The sequence below is a fragment of the Aotus nancymaae genome, unplaced genomic scaffold (genome assembly GCF_030222135.1).
Source record: "Aotus nancymaae isolate 86718 unplaced genomic scaffold, 86718_ANA_hifiasm-v0.15.2.pri h1tg000022l_1, whole genome shotgun sequence".
Classification (NCBI taxonomy): Eukaryota; Metazoa; Chordata; class Mammalia; order Primates; family Aotidae; genus Aotus; species Aotus nancymaae.
Genome location: NW_026988435.1, coordinates 24,707,346 through 24,729,223, shown reverse-complemented (window position 1 = coordinate 24,729,223; position 21,878 = coordinate 24,707,346). Strand labels below are relative to the sequence as shown.

The following is a 21,878-nucleotide window of genomic DNA, read 5'->3' as shown; positions in this document are numbered from 1 at the left end:
AAATAGAATTAACTACATGGGGCCTGTTGTTAGTAAACATTCATCTAGAATCTGAAGGCATTTCTTCCACAGTGTACTAGTTTGAAAAAATATATTGTGGTCAACTATTTTGGAGGAGAGTTAAGTTTTCACATTCATAAATTAGCAACTTACATGTGCTACTGAGTTCCTATCATATACATTTATTTTGAGCAGACTGAATTACTGAAACCAGATGCTTACAGTGATCAATTTCACCCATGTTTCCACTTCTCTTTCTTTCTATTGGCACAACTTTAAAATTTCATAATTTCCTTTTCACAGTAGAATAACAGCATTGCTTTTTATCTTAATGCATTTCTGTAGAAGGAAGATATATATTAGATAACACTGAGATTGGTTCATCTGTTCTTACCTATTTTATAGGCACTGCCAGCTCACCCTTGATAACATAAATATAATATCATACACCTTAGTCAGTAATAGAAACAGATTAGCTTTTTATACCAACAATATTTTCAGCTTTTCCAGGGCCTTTGCAAAACCATAATTGACTATGTCTTTTTATGATCACGTTTAATGTGTTTTGGTTCAAGTTTTTCATATTTTCTCATAAGTTCACTACATGATATATTCTGAATCAGAACTAGAATTACACTTAACTTTTAGCACATGCTACCACAACCCCGAAATTCTACATTCTATGAGTACATTAGAAAAACCCACAGAAGTTTAGGAATGCTCTATTGACAAAACTGTAGAAATGCATGTGCTGAAATGGCAAGCAGTATGGTCATGGAAAACTGCTTGAAAATAGATTTTACTTGGTCTCAAATATGGTAAATCAAGGAAATTTCATCTCTAGTTGCCCAGCCATTTCCAGAAGACTGGGTTCCAGTTTCATGAACATGTTAATTTGTGGAGAATTGTTATGGAACCCATTAGGCCCCACCTTCAACATTGCAAATCGAAATTCAACATGAGGTTTGGAGGGCACAAAAGTGCAAAGTATAATAAGCATGTTGGGTTTGCTTGCGACAACTCTAAGACATTCAAGAAAAATACCAAAAGTATGAGGTTGGATATGAGGTTCTTGTGAACAGAAAGGTAATTAAGAAATACATTTGTAAGCTACTTGCAGAATTGAAAAAATAGTTCTCTCTGTGTGTGTGTGTGTGTGTGTGTGTGTGTGTGTCATGTATGATCATCCAGGAAAAGGATATAATTTTAGCAAAGCAGTTAGCTTGCAATAAATCTGGAGGATTTCCAGCTTTTCTTATCCAGATAGTATAGCATCAGCCAGCAGGAGTCATAATGGGAAAACACAGAAAAAACTGGGTCACAGAAATGTTAACAAAAGAAAGAGGATTTAACTAGGACAAAATCTGCTAAGTCAAGTAATCTGAGAGCTAAAAATCTCTGTAAAATGACCTATGTGAAGACAAAATTAGAGCAGTTTTTGTGGAGCGATATGGGAGTTAGTGTGGATTGAGGAACGAAGATAATAGTTAAGTTAAATTTTTTGATAAATCTAGTATTAATAAGAAGACATAGATGTATTTGGAGAAGTCCATGTAATTTGAAATGAGATTTTTATGTCTTCAAAAAAAATGAGAAGATATAGTTTCAAGACAGGTTGAACATACTTGTGATGTACGAATGGTGTCCAGAAACATGCATTAGCTAGCAAGGAGTAATTTTTGTATTTAAGGAATAAAGATCATCAAGATGTAGTTTTTCATATTTTTCAGTGATAAAATGTTATGAGACACTAGAATCTGTGCATACCTATCTATACCTGTATATCTATATAACTGTGTTTATATTACTCTCTATTATATAGATAGATTTTTTTTTAATTCCTGGGAACTGTGTTAAATAAAATAATCAGTAATAAAATGGTAAAAGAAAATAGAATATATATATACATACATATCTAGACCTACATCTAAGTATTTTTCTATATGTCAATCTATATCTAGAGACACAGATAATTTTCTATTTTTTTTTTTTTTTTTTTTGAGATTGTGATAAACAAACCAATCCCTACTTACAATGACTTCAGAGTAAGTGATGTCCTTGTGGTACTGCCAGGTTCAGTTAGAATATGTAAGGGGAGAGAGCGTTCAGAGATAATGAGAATAAGGCATTTTGTTGGATATAGAAAGGTAATTTGAAAAATGACTGTAATTTGGTATGTTCAAAGAGAAAAAAGTACTAAGGCAAAAAATATATATTACACAAAGTTTAGGAGTTCATGGTACTGAGAAACAGCGGCTTAAACTTTGAGATGTAACGTATTGTGAAGAAAGCGTTAAGAGTCCTTTTGAAATTAGCAGATTCTAAATGTCGTTTTTTGCATAATAACATTGGGAAATGACTGATCCAAAAGCACTGGATAAGTCATTCCATTCATAATGCTAAAGCAAGCTCTTACTTTATGTAACATATTGCGAAAGAAGAATCATATTATCACCTGTAGAGGGTGTCTAGGTTCTTGGCGTCTTGAACAAAGAATTGGACAAAACACGCAAACAAAGCAAGGAAGTAATGAAGGGATTTATTGAAAATGAAAGTGTACACTCCACAGTATGGGAGCAGCCCAAGAAAAAGAGGCTCAAGGGCACCATTACAGAACTTTTGGGAGTTTAAATACCCTCTAGAGGATTCCATTGGTTACTTTGGGTATGCCCTATGTAAATAGAGAGAATGAAGTAAAGTTACACATTCATTTACTCAGCCTACACCCTGTGGAGAGGATATTTCCTGTCATAGCTGAAATGTGAATTGGCCTTATGTTCCCTGCCTCCAGATTCTATTTTTCTGCCTCAACATAATAAATCTTATTTTTGAAAATAGTAAGAGTCATAGTGAAAATAAAAGAAAGTGGTGTTACTTCAAGTAAATATTTTAGAAAACAGAACTCACTCGATACATTAGCTAACATTCAACTGCTTTGTGTTGATTCTGCAGCCATGAAGTCTCTTTGTAAAGACCAGCTGTGGAGAGATGTCCCCATCTTTTCATAAAAGAATAACTGAAAAAGTAGAGAAACAGCAGAGTACCGATCAAAAATCCGCAAAATATGGCAATACTGTCAAGAATTTTATGGTTCACTGAAGAAGCACATTTCTGAGCGTGATGTATTAAAGAGTTCATAGGACACTTGGAAAACAACGGCTTTGTAGATTACAAAATACAAGAAAATTCCAGCTCCATAGCATAATATAAAAGACAACATGATAGGTCAACAAGGAGGAAAACAGACTGTGAAAGGAAAATAAATCTTGGGGCCCTAAAATCACTAAGCTAAAGGGAATGTCAAGCTGGGAACTGCTTAGGGTCAACCTGCCTCCCATTCTATTGAAGTCATCCCCCTGCACACTGAGATGAATGACTATCTGATTGCCTCCTTTGGAGAGGCTAATCAGGAACTCAAAAGATGCAACTTATTTGTCTCTTACCTACCCCTGACCTGGAAGTCCACTCCCCGCCTTGAATCTTCATGCCTTTGTTTTGAGTTGTCCTGCCTTTCCAGGCCAAACAAATTTTCATCTGTCATATGTTGATTGATGTCTCATGTCTCCCTAAAATGTATAAAACCAAACTGGGCTCTGACCACATTGGCTACATGTCATCAGGAACTTCTGAGGCTATGCCACGGGCGTGCATCCTCAAACTTGGCAAGATAAACTTTCTAAATTAACTGACAGCATTCTTAGATTTTTGGAGTTCACAAGGCTAAGAGAAAGAAAAATGTGATATAAATTTGGGATGAAAGTTACAGTAAAAATTTACACTATTACACATAGACACAGGGAGGGGAGCATCACACACTGGGGTCCATCGAGGGGAAACAGGGAGGGACAGTGGGGGGTGGGGAGTTGGGGAGAGATAGCATGGGGAGAAATGCCAGATATAGGTGATGGGAAGGAAGGCAGCAAATCACACTGCCATGTGTGTACCTATGCAACAATCTTGCATGTTCTTCACATGTATCTGAAAACCTGAAATGCAAGAAAAAAAAAATTTACACTATTAGTTCAGCTTATTATGATCGCAGTATAAGTATCTATTCTCTCACTATAAATCTGTTCCAAAATAGCAAAAAAGTAAAATATTGTCCAATAATTTTACGAAATTTCCCTAGTATTAATGGTTATTTAAACAAATCATGTACTAATCATTACTTATTAGGAATTTCATTTTGTATGGGGTTAAATGGAGGAAAATTTATATTTATTTTTTGAAAATATTAAAAAATCAATAATATTTAGAAATATCAAGAAAAAAGTATTTTGGAAAAAAGTCATAAATCAGGTTTAAAGAACCAGTATCTTTATGTTAATTATTCTCTTAATTCTGTCTTCCAAATACAAAACCTACACATTAATTGATAGCTTTTTATTTATCTTTTATTTGTATTTTCTTAAATTTTCTACTTTGTTTCAAGAAATTTAAAACAGTAAAATAAAGGGCTTGGATTACTTTAATTTGATTAGAATTTTTTTCAAAGTATTTGTAATATGGTATACATAATATATGATTATTATCATGTTTTCTGGGAGTAATTAATAGGTTTAGACTGCTAATATACATTTGACTTAAACACAGGGAGGGGAACATCAAACACTGGGGCCTGGTGGGTTGGGGTCTAGGGGAGGAATAGCAGGGGTGGGGGGATTGGGGATGAATAGCATTAGGAGAAATACCTAATGTAGATGAGGGGGTAATGGATGCAGCAAAGCACCACCATGGCACGTGTATACCTATGTAACAAACCGGCACAATGTGCACAAATTCCCCAGAACTTAAAGTATCATAATTTTTTTTTAAGTTAAATGTTAATATATCAACAATATACTAGAATATTTATTTGATTAGTTACTGATATCTTTTTAAAAATAGCTTTTTTTATATCTCTTCATACTTAAACTGTATTTTAATATTTCTTATTGACATATTTGATTATGGCCCTCATAAGTTAAATTAAACTTGGTGAAGTCAATGTAATGATCTAAAGTTGATAATGATTTATTTTGTTCCACTCAAATACTAAAACAATTAGGACATTATTTGACTCCATCATTTTGTTCACTGTTCTCCATCTGAAACCAACAAAAAACCTCATACTGTCTTCATTTAATCGTTAATTTAATCATTTCCAGAGATTCATGTTATAGATGGGCACTGTTTCATTAATAAAAGAAAATGAGAACAAATTAATATGCTGGATATTTCCTCAGGTTGTGAATTCATCAAGTTGTGGGTTAATTGGAAATCAGAATCAATTTTAACTTCTACAATCCAATAACTGTTTATGCTTTATTCTGTGTAGGTGTAGGGTACTTTGTTTTTCACTTTAACTTGGCATTTTATATTAAATAATATATCTTTTTAAAGTATATAAGAGACCACGGATATTGGCCATGATACAATATCCCATAAATTTATCTTAAATTTAGTTGTTACAGATTTTTTAAAATTTCAATTGACTAAGACCTATTAAGACTTTAATCCTATTCTAGGTAATTTATTTGTAACTCTTTTCAAATTTTTCAAGCTATCCCTAACGTTAGAGAATAATCGTCCCTAATTATTATGTAGCATTAACTATAAAATGGTAATTAGCAATAATATGTCTTCAGGCCACATATTTTTTTCTAAAAGATATCTATTTCCCCTAATTAATATTAAAATTCATTCTCTTTATTACTGAAGTTACTTATGAATACTATTAAAGAAAAACATGGCCAGGCATAGTGGCTCACGCCTGTAATCCCAGCACTTTGGGAGGCGAAGGCTGGCTGATCACCTGAGGTGAGGTGTTTGAGAGCAGCCTTGCCAACATGGCAAAACACTGTCTCTACTAAAAATCCAAAAAATTAGCCAGGCGTGGTGTTGTGCACCTGTAATCCCAGCTACTTGGAAGGCTGAGACAGGAGAATTGCTTGAATTTTGGGGCGGAGATTGCAGTGAGCAGAGATGGCAGCAACACTGCAATTCAGCCTGGGAAATGGAGGGAGACTTTGTCTCAAAAAAAAAAAAATGACAAAAAATGCAGGCATACCTAATTAATGTTAACATGAGTTATTTATAAACAAAATCTTGATTATGAATAAGATAAATATTAACTTTTCTTCACATTGATGAATAAAATCTGAATAACATTTTACCTGGATATTATTTTTATATCATGAATATGTTAAATCTGGTCTAAATAAAGAGAAAATGAGTATTCAAGGGTACACCAAACTAGTATAATTAGAAGTGTTTTGCATTCTTGTCTTATAAATGTTGGATCAGTTTCTGTTGGTCATTGATTTGCAAGGTGTTGTTTAGATTTTTAGTAGCTAAATAAATTTTCAAAAAAATTTATAATATTAGTATAGTTACTACTTGCAATAAATCCTCTTTTATATTAACTCCTCCTATGTCGTATAAATACAATCTAGTATTTATCAGGGGTGTCCCATCTTTTGAGTTCTCTGCACCACATTGGAAAAAGAAGAATTGCTTTGGGCCACACGTAAAACACCCTAATACTAATGATAACTGATGGCCTAAACAAAAATTGTGAAACAACTCATATTGTCTTAAAAATATTTACAAATTTGTGTTGGGCTGCATTCAAAGCCATTCTAGCCTCAGGTTGGACAAGCTTGCTTTATAGTGTATTTTAAAAATTGATGTTTAAGTTTTCATCTTAAACATTTATGAGACTTACTGTTTTTACTGACACATAATAGTCCTGCATACTTATGGGGTACATGTGTGTTTCTGATACTTGTATATATAAGGTAATAATCAAATCACTATAATTAAAATCTTCCTCAGACATTTGTTGTTACTTTGTGTTGGGGAACACTCCAAATCTTCTCTTTTAGCTATTCTGACATATACTATAAATTTATTGTATTATTTTACTTTTAAAAGGACCAGAGGAAAATAGATTTCAAAAAATTAAAATTTAAAAAGAACTACCATTTAATTATGAGAAGGTAGCTGAAGGATCACATTTGAATTACCTGTTTTTAGTGATTTTTAGAGTTAGACCAAAAAGGTATAATCCTTTTTTAAGTGATGATAATCATTAAGTTTTCAAATGAGTTGTTCTCTAAAGTATGTTTTGAAATTAGTGATAGAATTCATTTATGAGAATTTTGTGTCTACCACTTACAGGAGCAATAGGTAATTGTCTTTTATTGAGCTACCAGAATTCTTTTTGTTTTCTCTGCTTATTTCTGCTGAGAAACACACACACACATACACACACATACACGCATACCCACACACAATGTCTTTAAAACTAAATAACACACTAAATCAAAAACTATGTCTTTGGGTCTTTGACACAGTGAGTTAGATCTAATATAGTTTGTAAAATAAACCATACATAAGAATTCATGGTACAATTTGTTTGCTTAAAATTATATTTCTGAGTATATGGATGTACAGACATATAATTCAAAATTTACATAGAATTTACAGCAACAATATTCTTGATTAACTATAGAACTGGGAAATTAAATTTGGTACATCATTCAGTATTCAAGTTGTTCATTAGCACAACAAACACTTATCAATGTGCGTAAATGTCTCTTCATCGTTAATGTGGAGGGCAAAAATAATGAGTAAATCAAATGAGTTAAGATGCTAAAAAAGAAAACAATCTCACTCATTTCCCAAGAAAGTTTCTCAGTCTATGAAAAGTAAACCCCTGTCTGTTTCTCATTATTGTGATTCAGAGTCATGGTTTATGTTTAAGATTTACACATTAACTCTATTTGGGTGATTTCAAGAGAATATATCCAACATTGTTTCCTAGCAATCTACCTGGAAAATAGCAGATTGGAATTATAATTTGGGTCATATTTTGTGTTTTACATTTGTAATATTTATTCTTTTTTAACCTTGAAATAAATTCTATCTTTACATCAGACTATGTATGTGACTTGCAGTTGACAATGAATAGTTGAATTATTTTAATGCTGTGTATGAAGTTAACCTCTTGGGATAAAAGTAGACACATTTGTATTTCAGAAGCTACTCTGCTGTTACTCAAAGTAGTCAAACACCAAATCTGAAAGTGGATAGAAAAATATGTAATTGTAACTTTTTGTAATCAGAAATATGTCCAACAGGATAATATGTGTGATATAATGGGTTAATATAATTAACGATTCATACTTAGAATGATGATTATGAGAAGCCTTTTTTCATATTCATAATGAACTACTCTTAAGAGTTAAATATGCTGAATCTAAAATATCCACATTACTTTTGGACACTTTTATAGTATTTTTGAACTGTATGCACACTGCAAGCAGTCAGTGACAGCAGCATTTGTGATGGTATAAACTGAATAGATTCCAGTTTGATGGCTTCAGTGTACAAAAGGTATTTTGGGCCTTTGACTTGGTTTTTCTGAACTCTCATTCCTAATAATGAGTAACTTTTTAACCTAGTTTGGGACACTCAGGGGTGTTCCACCAGCATACTGACAATACTCGGGCATGATCTGAGAAGTTTATGAAGCAATATGTAAGTAGTGTATGTATATTACTAAACAGCATTCTGCTTGCCAACAACTCTCAAGGAGATCATAGCCATTCAGTTAGAAAGAACTCATTGGCATATTGCTTGCCATGGGATCTGATATACTTAAACAGTCAGTGGCGTACAGCATCTATGAAATCATTATAACCATTGTAAACTATGACAAACTTGATCTTACAGTAACTTACTCACAATTAAAGGGCCACAAATTAAACATTTATGCCACATAGCTCAACTAGGATGAGAGGAATTGAGAATCACCATTGTGCTATGTTCATGGGAGATAAATGGGCTGTGATCCAACATGCTACTAGGAAGCCTGCATTAATACAGTTTGTTATTAGGTTGCTGGTTATGGTTAAGTCTCTTTATAGATAGATTCCTGTGTTTTTGTTCATTGGCCTCTAGTGACCTGCCCACCAATGAAAGACATATGACATGTAGGAAAGTGGCATTTTTGCCAGTAAGTTTGAGGAAATAACCTGAAATTCTGTTGTTATGTCTACACTATTGTGCATAAAATAATAATATGTATAGTTGCAATTATAGTTATAAAAATACCTAAGAAATACATGTTATAAATAATTATCAATGGTTAAACATGTATTTGAAGATCTGAATTGGCCCATATCCACTGAGTCCCATCTTTGTGATTGTATATGCTTCTATAGGAAATGTTTAGGAGAACCAGAATCCATGTCTAGCATTAGTGACATATAACCTATGGACGTTATGGGTTATATTGTCAATCTGAATAACTTCTTTGTTAATAACTCGACTTTTGTCTTATTACTACCATGTTAGTAATAGAGTTTTAGAAATAGTAAATACCTTATCTAAGTCTTCACATCCTTTAAATATCAAGAATTTGGTTTTACACCTAAGAATTTTATTTTCAAATACAAGTGTTTCCAACTTAAGAATTCAAGAAGTTACGTGATGGCTGGCATGTAATTACTATAAGGAAAAGCAACAAAACCAAACAAACGTTACGATAATAGAATGCATGTCTTTACTAAATAGGAAGTGGAATTAGGTACTATTTAAGGCTTTCAAAATAAAAGGAAAGATTCAGATGGAGGGGATGGTGGCTGATTTTTAGCACTAGGGATTAAAAATCCAAATATAATTTGGTTTACAAATTTAATATATATTTGTGCATGTTGGCACAATAATAGCATGTTTCTTTTTATATGCCTCAGTTGTGAAGAATTTACTGTTGAAGATAAACCTTAAATTTGGTTAGTGATAACAAAACATGCCCACTAAAATCTTCTATTGAGTTTACCATATGTCTCTGTTAAACAAGCACATACAATGAATGGAAAATAATATGATATTTATTTTCAACAGAAATGTGCCAGGAATTTCAAATTGTTGTCAAAATTTGATTATTTCCACCCGATCTCAAACTAAATCACATAAAAAGAAAGCAAATTAAGCTTGGAAGCAGATTAACCTTAGAAGCAAATCAACAAAACCCCATGAGCAGATATGTGGCTATTGATCCAGCAAATGCTAGTAATGTCTATAGTGATTTGGAAGAACCAGTATGAGCAGTTCACTTTTACCTAGTAACAACAGTATAGCTTCTATTTTGTACTGCAGCTCCATATCAGTTCTGCAGTCTGGCATAGACTAGTCGGTGAAAAACCCAATCTTCCAAAAATCCTGAAGATTATCACACTGTTTGATTACTTGGTTGACACTGGGCCTGGTGAGAGAAGGAAATAAGAAACTAGATGCTTTGCTAACACACATGTATGATAGAGGTTGAGAGAGAAACACAAAAGACATTCAGGGATCTTCTCTCTTGGAAAAGTTTCTAGTCAGCCTGTGGACAAGAGTTTCTTAGGATATTTCCTCTGTAAAGGAAAATTACTGCACTTTGCATTGTGTGTCATTAATATGGAAGCACAGGACTTGACTGGCCTCTTTGGATTTTGGAGGCCCCATTCCATGTTTGAGTAAGCTACTCTGGCATGTTTACTGGGTAGCCAGGAAGCCTGCCATGTTTGAGTAGAGCCTAGAGCAAATAAAGCTCTGCAGTATGCCTAGAAGATACAGGAAGATGGTTTGCCCTTAGTACTCTAATCAGATGAACAAACAACATTCAAAAAATTTGTGTCAAAGAGATGGCTCTAATGAGCTCTAAGAAGTCCCATCAGTAAATCACAGTATGGGGAGTTTACTCTGGAGGTACGAAAGTAAAGTCATGGTATTTTTTTTATAGATAACTATTCTTTGGAGAAATAGCCCTTAGAATGATACTGGATTCTGGTAGAAAATGAAATCTGACAATAGGGTATCAAGTGAATGTGCAAACTGGGTTGTTTATTATGAACGGAGTATTAATTTGCTCACAAGCATGTTGTTAGATTGACGTTGACAGGAATAGTTGAGGTTGCCAAAATTTAAAATGTTTTTCTCAAAAGATAGGTGAGAGAGCCCAGCATGTTTGTTTGGGGTGCTACAGCATGCTGAATAACAGGTGTGGTTAAATAAGGTAACATGGGAGAAAGTACTTATTGTGTGACATGTACACAATCAAATTCCTATCAAATGGATTTTAATGGATTTCATATTTCTGGACTATAAATACTTTTTGACTTAAATATATATTTGCCAAAAATATAGAGACTATGCCTTATTATTGGATACTTCACTATGTGCTTATATAGGCTGCTCATAATATTACACTATAAAATAGAATACAATTAAGATAAGCACTCATAGAAACACTGCTCATCATCATATTGGATAATGGTATATTATTTCTTATTTTGCATTAACTTTTCATTGCAAGACCCAATTACAGTGGTATTGCTTGCATAGCAACAGTAAAATGTGTTAGTATTCTTACTCTGTACTTTTGAAATATGGAAAGAAAAAGTCAGTTGTAATGTAGTTTAGTTCCTTTATTATGTCAATGAGGAACCAGAAACAAGAGAATTAAAAACCTCAACAGGTTTATACTGTTAATTTTTGCAGCATGGACTTCAAATTCATGTTATCAAGACTATTGTAATGAGCTTTCACTACATTCATTAACTTCCATACAAAAGAAAAAATCAACTCATCTTATTATTTTTCATTTAGTTTTTCTAAAAATTTTAAACAAATAATTCATACAAAAGGTCATAAATATTGAGCAGTTTTGAGAGTGATCAATTTTATTATTCCCTCAACAGTGCTAACTAGTATTTTCAGCTATTTGTAGTATAAAATGATTTTTTTATAATGCACAGTTTATCATTAAGCATTTATGGAATATTTATTACTTGCCTATTTGATGTTCATGACTGAATGGAATCACGGTCCTTTATTTATATGTGATGAAATCTGTTTTGCTATAAACACATAACAGTTACACATAAGAGTTAAGTAACAGTATGAATCACTATTTTAATTCATCATAAGTTGGAAAAATAAATGCAAAAGATATACCTGCTCTTGGATCAATTATAGAGGTTAGATTGAAAAGCTGAAAGATTTTCCAAAAGCATTTATAAATGCTTTTTGACTTTGATTATGAACATAAGATTTTACTAACCATATTATTTCTTTCTTCTTAGAATTTATTCTTCTAATAAAATAATTATTTTATACATAAAAAGTAGAGGCTATCCATTCAATATATAAATAAATTCATGATGAATATATTGCTATCAATAATTTATTTAATAATAGGTGATACCATAAGACACATTTTATGCCATCTGCTTTGTCTAGTTTTCCCTTCCTCCTTCTGTTGCAAAAACATGGTGGAGAATTTCTAATAACATTTCTGTGTTTATGTTTACTAACCTTGAGAGAAAGAAAATTATGATTTAATTTTCATGTTGGGACAGACACTAGGATTAAATAAATGTTATGTAAACAAGTTGCTTTGTTCTTTAATACTAATTTCCTCATTTATAAACAAAGTGAAATAAAGCAACATGATTGCTAAGTTCTGTAGTGGATGCAATTGTATATTGTGATTTTATTTGTTTCATGACCAGCTCTGTAGAAGGGTTACTTAAATCCATCATGTTGAACTCAGGATTTCCATTTTATGTGCATCAACTTTAATAGTCATGTGTGATGCTCCATTTTTATTTTCCCTTTTCTAAGATATTCAGAGAGAGACTGCCTGGTCCATCTGCATCCTGGAGTGCAGATGACATGGAGAAGGCCTACAGCCAATCTATAATTGACCTGAACATGAGCAAGAAATAAAACTTTATTTCTGTAACCAAGGATTTTAAATAAACTTTTTTTATTGCAGCATGACTTATATTTTTATATTTCAACGGATACTGTGACCATTAGTTAATCAGTACATAATGATGCCTACTATTCTAAGTGCATACCTTTAGATATGAATTTTGTATAACAGAGAAATCGTTAAGAACAACTTACTTAAACATATTGATTGCTACATTTTAAATGTTTGTGTCATCGAAAATTCCTAGGTTGAAATCTAACCTTCAATATGATTATATTAATTGGTGGGAGCTTTGGGAAGTGACTAGATCATAAGGGTGGAGCCCTGATGAATGGAATTCATGCCCCTATAAAAGAGACCCAACGGGCCAGGCGCAGTGGCTCATGCCTGTAATCCCAGCACTTTGGGAGGTGGAGGCAGGCAGATCACCTGAAATCAGGAGTTCAAGAGCAGCCTGGCCAACATGGCCAACCTGTCTCTACTAAAAATATGAAAAAGTTAGCCCGGCGTGGTGGCGTGTGCCTGTAGTCCCAGTTTCTCAGGAGGCTGAGACAGAAGAATCGCTTGGACCTGGGAGGCAGAGGTTGTAGTGAGCCAAGGTCGCACCACTGCACTCCAGCATGGGCGATAGAGCAAGACTCTGTCAAAATAAAAAAAAAAATGCCCAACAGAGCTTGTTTGACCCTTCCCCATCCAATTGTGAAGTAAGAAAACATCTGATGAAGTAAGAAAATTCCATTTATTAGGGACTAGCTTTCATCAGATGCAAATAAATTGTTGTTCATAAGCCACACAGTTAATGCTATTTTATTATAGCAGTCCAAATGGACTAAGACATTTATCACCATGATAAAAGATTAGCAAGTTTTCAAAATATACTTAATTTGACTTTATTCTCTTTAACATGACCACAAAATTGGATTTATAACTTATTTTTAAATATGACACTGATTCTTTGTATATTGACATGTAGTCTAAATGTAGTCATAATGGTAGATACTTTTACCTATTATGATTTTGGGAATGTTGAAAAGGCATCAGCCTTAAAATAAACAAATGACAGAGATGTCCCCTAAGACACTTTCTGCATCTTGGAAATTAGAAAGTAATTTTCTTTTCTACATTACATATCAAATTCCTTTAAAGGAAAATAAAGGTGTTTCTTCCAAACAATAGATAGATTGATATTTGTGATTTTATCACATCCTTTTTGAAAGAGTATGTTTTAATGGTGCATATAGGAGGAGGATTTGTAACAGGTAGGTGTTAGAAGCAAACCGCCACCGCCCAAAGCAGGAAAAAAGATGATATACAAGCATATTGGTTGCTAAAGACTGGTTTTGTCTTCCTTAAATTTTTGCCATGATTCTCCTGAATGACATATTTTTTTCCTGATTTTTGCTCCTGCTTAAGAAAAGTAAAAGATACGACTATTCTTTTTAAAAGGCGAGAAGCATTTGGAATATAGTGCAATGCAAATCCACATTAACCTTTAAGATATTTTACAGAAGGAAGCCAGATAATCATTCTGTATTAAGTTAAACTTTCTATTCATGTAATATTTGAAATTATCAAGAATTTAAAGCATGTTTTGAGTTTGTTTTTCAAAGTATTTAAATGAAAATGCTATGGAGTCAAAATTTTCGGGGTGATGAAACCGTTAAATGTGATTATTATTTTTTAACATTTACCAAAAGACTTTCTCAAATTATTTCATTCTGCACTATCTCACTTCTTCCCCAGGAGATCATTAAACAAATATGAAGACACTTTTGTAGCTTGTAAAATATACTTACAAAGTGATTTTTATTGGATTTTATTTCCCTTTTTTAACCTGTATTTTAGGCTCATGGGATCCATATGCAGATTTGTTACATGGGAAATTGTATGTCACTGAAGTTTGGTGTATGAATGATCCCATCACCCAGGTAGTGAGATAAACTATGCTGCTATATCTCATTTTGAGAAAGAATTTAATGCATTTCTTTTTAAAATAATTCTTTAAATTTTATTACATAGTATCTTTTCATATTTGAATAACCTAAATTCTCTGAGAAATGCAATTTTTCATGGAAAATAATAAAGTGTTAAGGATACATTGATTCTTTTTACTACTAGATTCTCTTGGTGATGGAGACTACGCCCTGTGCTCTGTCTTGACAAAGTAGAATTCAAACTCCATCATTTTGAGTGACGTGAAAAACATTGAAAGGATTGAGAATTTGATAAGGGTGAAATCAAATATGGGTCTTGGCAGCTTTTCATTATTATGAAACAGACTTCAAGAAGATTAATGCTTCTAGGTATTATTTTATGTTATTTTAATTATATTTCTGGTCATGCTTCTATTCTAATATATGTATTTTGTGGAATTTTTAAAATAAAAATTTGCTCTAGTACTCAGAATATCCCAATTAATTTTAACTAACAACTATTTAAACATTTAACAATATGACAGTTTTCCACCAAATCTAATATTCTTGTCTTAAATCTGAAGGCAAAGATAGTATCTTGACTTTTGTTGTACTTTTTAAATATGCCATGAACAGGTAAATGTTCTACACCATTTATTTAAGCATGACAACAACTCTGTGAGGTGGACTTTCATTATTCTTACCTTATAGATGGTAAAGCTCAGAGCAATTAATTGGAGAAGTTAATTACTTTTCTCAAAGCCACATCAAGAGCATGTGGCAAAACTAGGTCTCAGACACAGGTCTGCTGAAAACACATCTGCTGTTTTAAGTGATTTTTATTCTACCTCTGTTTACTGATGAAAACATTCTACAAAGATGACAGATACTGTTTTTGTTGTTGAGTTTATGCTTTCATGTCATTTTATTTTTAATAAGATACAAAAATCAATAAAATGCACAAATCTTATTTAACTTGATAGATTTTATAAATATATTTACTTAAGTAACTGTAACTACCACTCATATAAAGATGTAGAATATTTCTGTCAATCTTTAAAGTCTATTGTACCCATTTTCAATCAGTCGATATCACGACTGACTTAATTTCACATATGTCACACACATCAAATTCATAGTGTTTTCTGGTTTTGGGAAAAAAATAGGGTGGGTAGGAGACAGGACAAATATGCAGGTCACTCTTGGACATACAGAACAGTGTGTGGAGATTCACATTGTGAATTTTTGCTCAAAGAACCACCACAGGAAAATAACAGGGAAACTGAAAGAATTCACAAACCCTCTGAAAGAAGTATTTTGCCACTGCAAACTCCATGACACAGCTCAGATCATAAGAGTAGGATCGAACCGTATGTAGAGCTGAAACAGATTTAGGAAACCAAATAAAATATAAAAGTAGAAGAAGCAGTGGGAAGAGCCCTGTAGGCACTCTTGGTCTCCAGCTCTAGCTCAGGGAAGCTTTAACTCACAGGGGTCCTTGGGGAAGGCAGCCAGCAGAATTAAGGTGGGGCCACCAGGTGATGGACGTTTTTAGCTGAATTTTGTAATAATTTTGACTGAACATGAATTTTCCTGAGCAGAATCTAGGGGGTGCAAATGGGAATTGAACACACAAGTGTAGATGCCACAGCCAATGATGCAGGAAGTAGGGAGGGATAAGGCCTGAAAGTCTGGTTTGGGCATGCTTTTTCATCAGGGAGGCTTGAAGTCTGTGGCAAAATCTCAGCCCTGATCACTGGCTGCCTGAATATAAACTCAAGGCTACTGATGGGGCATGGGGAAAGTAAGGCTGACCTTGTTGGTTGCATGGGAGCTGGGTGAGGCCTGTCACTGCATTTTCCCTTACTTCCCTGATGGCCTGTATGATGCAGCAGAAGCAGCCATAATCTCCTGGGCAACATGACTCCACGGACTGAGTACCACCCTCCACACTCACAGTGGCTACAGCATTCCCTGCCCAAAGAGAGTCTGAGCCCAGAACCGCCTAACCCTGCCTGTACCTGATGTTTTTTCTCCATCTAACCTGGTAGTCGATGACAAAAGACACAGATTCTTGGAAGCTCTATGGCCCTGCCCATCACCTGAGAAACCTGAATAATGATTCTGGCCAACCAAGGGCAAGCTTATATCCCCTTTGAATACCATAGCTGGTGCTCTCTTGAAAATGCCACCTCCTGGCTGGAGGCCAACGAACTCAAGCCATTATGACAACTCATAACAGAACAATCCTGCTTCAAAGAATGAGAAAACAACCATCTGCAACACTTTGTTAATTCTACCATCTGCAACACTTTGACTAACCAGAGGTCCTAAGTCTTTCCATATGACAACTTCATTGCTAAAATAACCAGCATTCGAGTAAACCTGCACACTAAACAAAATAAGGACTCCCACAGAGTCCACTTCACTCCCTTGCCACCTCCACTGGAGAAGTTGCTGTTATCCATGGCTGGGAGACCTGAAGATGGATTACATCACAGGACTCTTTGCAGACATTACCCAGCACTAGCCCAGAGCCTGATAGCCCAACTGGGTGGCTAGACCCAGAGGGGCAATAACAATCACTGCAGTCCAACTGTGAGGAAGCCCCATCACTAGAAGAAAGGGGAGAGTACCACATCGAAAGATCACCCAGTGGGACGAAAAAAATCTGAACAGCAGCCCTTGAGTTTCAGGTCTTTCCACTGAAACAGTCTACCTAAATAAGAAGGAACCAGAAAACCAATTCTGATAATATGACAAGACAAGATTCTATAACAACTCCAGAAGATCACACGAGCTCTCCAGCAAAGAAGCCAAACAAACAAGAAATCTCTGAATTGCCACATAAACAATTCAGAAGTATTAAGCTACTCCTGAGGGTACTAGGAAAAGGTGAAAATCAACTTAAAAAATTAAAAGACAAACAGAAATGTGGATGGAAAAAGGCTCCAGATAAATAGATATCATTAAAAAAAATCACAACTTATGGAAATGAGAGACACACTTAGAGAAACACGAAATACACAGGAACAGTTTCATCCCCAAACCACCCCCACCTACCTCTTGTCCATGACAAAATTGTCTTCCATGAAACCGATCCCTTGTGCCAAAAAGTTTGGGGACCACAGTTTTAAAGGATTTTAATTTATTTTCTGTTTCTCAACATATTCAAAAAAGAAACATTATCCATAGCATAGTGAATTTAGGAAATTTGCTGCTCAGGCATTCTAGAATGAGTATGATGACACCTGGCAAGATGTAAGAACAGTGGTATAATAGTGCTAGTGGGACAAGTTCTGTTTTCAGGTCTGGATCAGAAAATACTGGAGTCATCATGATTTTCAATGATGGACTCACATGTTAATGTCCGACGTTTCTGTGTATGTGGAATGAATACTTGTATTTACATATTTTTAATTCTAGTGTCTATGTTTTATTTATTTTTAAGTTCTTCTAAGATTTATATGTGAAATGAGCCATAAGATTGTTATTTTATAGGATGAAAAACAAAAAAAGTTTTAACTGAAATTTGCTAACAAAATATTTCTAGTAACATCTTCTGGATAAAATGCTACTATCCTAAAAATACCATATAGTAAGATTGTTCACAAGATAGGCTTCAAATCTAAAAAAACTAAAAAAAAAAAAAAAAAAAAAATTTGAAGTTATTTTTAGTGGCATTATTTTTATTTTAAAAAATACTTCTAAAATAGAGATCTTTAAAAGGGCAGTTTGCTTTAGTACTGCCAAGTGAAGAATCATGAGGTTCATCAATTTGAAAATGAGAGTTTTATTTCTAAAGGAGGGTACATCCTGCAGGCAAGAAAAGAAAGTGTTTCAAGGGTGGGAAGCATAAGACAAGAATTTCTACCAAATGTTTTGGCTACCTGTACATATTCAACAGGTTATCGGAGGGGCTCTGAATATTCACAAAGGGAAGGTATACAATGCGTGTCTGAAATCCTGACTAGTCGTGGCCAAGAACTCAATTTTTATTTTTCCTTTAGGTTTCTCTGAGGTCTTCTTGACTTAGAGGAGGCCCATTCAGTCAGTGGGATTGCTTGGAATTTTATTTCTCAGTACAAAAATAAATAGAGACACCACACACACACACACACACACACACACACACACACGCCCTAAGAGAACATTAACATTTTTTCTTCTATTCTCATTTATGTTATGAAACACTAGCAAATCTTTTTCTCAGGCATTTAAGAAAATAATGTAGCCTTTTTTGGTTTTTAACTGGTGAGAGCTATGCATTTACTTATTTATTTATTTTTGCTCTTTTCTTAGCTTTGCCAGGAGATATGGTTACCAAAAAGAGAAGAGATAGAACTACCTGTTAATTTAACTTTCTATTAGTGTACTGTATTAGAAATAAAATTAGACAAAAGAAAATCGCCTCAAAAGTGAAAATCAGAAAATTCACACCTGAGTGTCGTTTATTCCAGCAATTAATTTAGGCGAGAAGGGTAAAGTTGGCTTTGGGCAACGTGGTATTGCTAAGCAAAAAACAAAATAAAAAACAAAACAAAACACACACACCAAACAAGGAAATGGGAACACGGGCAAAGTACACAGAGCACAACTAGAAATATGTCCTTTGCCTGTGCTCCGCTATGCTCTCCTTTGCTTGTATTTAATCACAGCCCGATTCATGTCCAACTTCCCATCTATTCTCTATGTTAAGTTGTCTCATTTTAAATTCATAATCAAGAATCACATATGGGCACTGTCTGCACACTTTCTTAGTTTACCCATCATGTCTTACAGCTTTCGTTCTTAGCTGTATGCCAATGACCCCTAAATTATATCTTCCATTCAAACCTTTCTAAACTTCAAATTTGTATAAAGTGTTTACTGACTTCTCCAGTCAGTAATTTAGCATCTTTAAAGTTGAACTTTTTTTTTTTAATTCCTAAAAGAAACCCTCAACCCTTCCAGAACTTTCTCATTTAAAATAAGGGCAGCCTAGATAATTAAATAGTATCATCTTAATATTGCTTTCTTTCTTACTCTCATCCAATCCGTCAGGGATACTCTCTTCTCTTGAAAATGCATTCTTGGCAGCTCCGGAGTCAAAGCCAGTTCCAGCCCAGTCCCTACCCAGAACAGCCTCGCTCCTCTTTCCTTTCAACATGACGGATGCTGCTGTGTCCTTCGCCAAGGACTTCCTGGCAGGTGGAGTGACTGCAGCCATCTCCAAGATGGCAGTAGCACCCATCAAGAGGGGCAAGCTGCTGCTGCAGGTGCAGCATGCCAGCAAACAGATCACCAATACAGGGCAGATAAGCAATACAAGGGCATTATAGACCGCATGGTCCATATTCCCAAGGATCAGGGAGTCCTGTCCTTCTGGCACGGTAACCTGGCCAATGCCATCAGACACTCCCCCAACCAGGCTCTTAACTTCGCCTTCAAAGATAAATACCAGCAGATCTTCCTGGGTGGTGTGGACAAGAGGACCCAGTTTTGGTATTACTTTGAAGGGAATCTGTCATCAGGCAGTGCTGCTGGAGCCACATCCTTGTGTTTCGTGTACCCTCTTGATTTTGCCCATACCAGTCTAGCAGCCGATGTCAGTAAAGCTGGAGCTGAAAGGGAATTTCGAGGCCTCGGGAACTGCCTGGTTAAGATCTACAAATCTATGGGATTAAGGGCCTGTACCAAGGCTTTAACATGTCTGCACAGGGTATTATCATTTACCGAGCTGCCTGCTTTCGTATCTATGACACTGCAAAGGAAATGCTTCTGGATCCCAAGAACATCCACATCTTCAGCAGGATGATCACACAGAATGTCACTGCTATTGTTGAATTGGCTTTCTGTTCATTTGACACCATTCGCCGCTGCATGATGATGTCATCAGGGCACAAAGGAACTGACATCATGTACACAGGCATGCTTGACTGCTAGAGGAAGATTGCTCGTGATGAAGGAGGCAAAGATTTTTTCAAGGATGCCATGGTCCATTGTTCTCAGAGGCATGGGGGGGTGCTTTTGTGTTTGTCTTGTATGTTGAAATCAAGAAGTACATATGAGTTATTTCCTAGGAATTTCCCTCTGTGAATAGTCATGTTGTGTTATGTAACATATCTTGAGCATTCTTGACAGACTCCTGGCTGTCAGTTTATCAGTGGTAACTATTTACTGGTTGAAAATAGGAAGCAATAATATTCATCTGACCAGTTTTCTCTTAAAGCTATTTCCATGATGATGATGATGGGACTCAATTACATTTTTAATTTCAGTCACTCCCAATAAATAACAAATTTGGGGAAATAAAAATATCTAAAATAAAGAAAATGTATTCTTAATCCGATTACTTAATATCATATTCACAGTTACTACCTTAGAGAAAACCACCAACTCTTCTCTCCTTGATTATTTAAATATTCTCTGGGCCAGGTTTTTAGATTCTCACTGCTCTACTAGAATCTTGACACAGCAGCCGGAGGCATTCTTTGAAATGTTTAATAATTTCACTGTCTTCTCAAAATCTTATAATGGTTTCCGTTTCTCCCAGTATTTCCAATGGCCTAAAGGGACCTGCAGGGTTTAATCCCGTCTCTCTGTGCACTCTGACCTCAAATTGTTTTATTTTCCTTCACATTTACTCTGCTTCAGGCACACTGATTCCCTGCTTTGATTGATTACTGTTAAAATTCCAGGCCTTTTTCAGGTTAGGGCCTTTGTCCTTCCTAGTTCTTCTGCCTAATTTGAGTTTCCCGCTGATATGTACATAACTAACATCTTCACCTCAGCTAATCCTCTTTTCAAATGTCATCTGAAAAATAAAGCCCATCCGATAATTGTCTTTCATTCTATGGCTTGTCTGTTTTATGCTCACAATGTCCCTCACCTAGTTTTACTTTTACCCTCATTTATTACTCTCTACCATACTGTGTAATTTAGTTAGTAAATATGTTACCTAGATTTTGTGTTTACTATCCATCTCTTCAAGCTAGAATGAAAGAGGGATCCTTATCTGTTTTATTACCAATGTAGAAAAGTGTCCAACACTTGGTGAATGATTAATAAATGTAAAATGAATGAATGAATAAACAAATGGTTCAGTATTTTATTAAAAAACTGCATGATTGATAAATAAAGTTTCTTACCCTACCCATTAAGGACACGATTGCTTTTCTCATATTGTAGCTCCTAAATATATCTTCAATCTGTTTGCTGTTTTTTTTCATCCTTGT

General features: G+C 34.6%; 1 pseudogene; it reads left to right on the top strand.

Annotated features, from left to right (window-relative positions):
* Positions 1 to 19,808: 19,808 nt before the first annotated feature.
* On the top strand, positions 19,809 to 20,711 carry LOC105732777 (ADP/ATP translocase 2-like; annotated as a pseudogene).
* Positions 20,712 to 21,878: the final 1,167 nt, after the last annotated feature.